The 1,627-nt window shown below is 37.1% G+C and overlaps 1 long non-coding RNA gene across 1 annotated transcript; it reads right to left on the reverse strand.

Moving 5' to 3' along the window:
• Positions 1-27: 27 nt before the first annotated feature.
• Positions 28-1,306, reverse strand: LOC114578455. The gene is made up of 2 exons (XR_003699477.1): positions 1,178-1,306; positions 28-1,058 (listed from the first exon to the last, which is right to left on the reverse strand). It is a non-coding gene; the product is annotated as an uncharacterized LOC114578455 (long non-coding RNA).
• Between the last annotated feature and the right edge of the window lie 321 nt (positions 1,307-1,627).

The following is a 1,627-nucleotide window of genomic DNA, read 5'->3' on the forward strand; positions in this document are numbered from 1 at the left end:
ATGGCCTTATTACATATGAGTCAATAGTTAAGTGCCAACTCAGCATTAATTAAGATAATACAATATTTATATATGTTTGTGTACTAATACCACTAATAAAACTTCTCATTATGCATTACTAATGCTTTCAAGAGGGCTTCCATCAATAATACCTAGAAAAAAATAAAAAAATAATACATGATTTGACAAATATAGATTGACACAGATAGGTGGACTAGGCTGAAAAGTATACACAAACTCATCTAACTTTAACGTGGCTCGAAATGCCTTTGATGAGCACCCTGAGTGAGTCATTAGGAGCAAATGTCTTGATTGGATCCTCCAAGATGGGCTTCTAAGCCAATCCATTAAGGCAAGTGCCCCAAAACATGATGAAGCCCTCTACATAGGGAACGAGTCTTATGAGCTAACGTGACTGTGAACTAGGGAAGAACATAGTTGGTCGAGCAATGATAGTAAGCTCAATAGGTTTGTACTATTGTAGTTAGGACGAGGATATACGAGGAAGAAGCATAGGCTTAGATAGGGAAAACTAATGAAGGAGTTAGTCCTCATAAGGCAATTACCTCTTCAGGTGAAAGCTTGCTTAGGCGAATTCTCTGATCCAAACTTGTTCTTCTATGTATTTGCATCCTTGATTGAGCTCCACAGGGTCGAGCTCTAATAATACAAATTTCATTGGGGCGGGTTTTTGCTTGTCTCTAGCCATGCTCCGGTAGATGCTCCACAGGGGAGGCTCGTTCTGGTGGAGCACATCTCTTGACGGAGCTCCGCGGTGATGAATTTATTTAGTATCGGTGAGTTATCTATATGGGCATGTATCATGTATGGACATACAAGAGCCACATGTTCAAGATCTTGTCTCATAAATAAAAAGAACCAATCAACACAATCCAAGTCAAAGTATGGCTATAGGTCCCTAAAAAAGGCTTAAAAAAATTTACTGGTTATTAAAAAAAAAAACTTTTTTCGTTTTGCCAACATTGTAATTTATGTGCTCAAATTAGACAATGGCAATTGAGCACCTCACTTCCTGTGTTCGTTCTTCTTCTGTTTATCTGCATATGAAGACAGCAAAAGACAGTTTAAGCATCATGTATGATCCAAGCATTATTAATCGAATAGGTTTTCTCCCCAAACTATGAAATTATATAAATAAAGGACAAAAAAAATTCACCCATCCTCCTTTTAGCCTCAGATTTTGCAAAGAATTCCCTCCATTCATCAGTTAAAACAAATACATCTTCTAATTCCTCCTCTTCTCCAGGATCTTCTAGTTTTAAGACCTCGCTCTGATCCATTGGTTGAACGCTGCTCATAAAAGCAACCATAAGTTCAAATAATCAATATCATCTCCAAGAATAGTTCTTCAATTTAGCTAATCCTACATCTCAAAAAAAAATTAAAATTAAAGCCAAAATCACATCATATGATTCCTAAGACCTCATCCTCTTGGGAAAAGTACATTAGGAGCATATAAGGGCATCTCCAAACCAAAAATCTCATTATTCACTCCAAAATACCGTGAAACTAAAAAATGCCGTGATTCATCTCCAATCGAACGCCATTATACCCTGTAATGGTCGTTCGCACGTTTCTTTGGCAAGTTCAGTAGAGACCAAAAAAT

The sequence above is a fragment of the Dendrobium catenatum genome, unplaced genomic scaffold (genome assembly GCF_001605985.2).
Source record: "Dendrobium catenatum unplaced genomic scaffold, ASM160598v2 original_scaffold_34734, whole genome shotgun sequence".
In the NCBI taxonomy this organism is placed as follows: Eukaryota; Viridiplantae; Streptophyta; class Magnoliopsida; order Asparagales; family Orchidaceae; genus Dendrobium; species Dendrobium catenatum.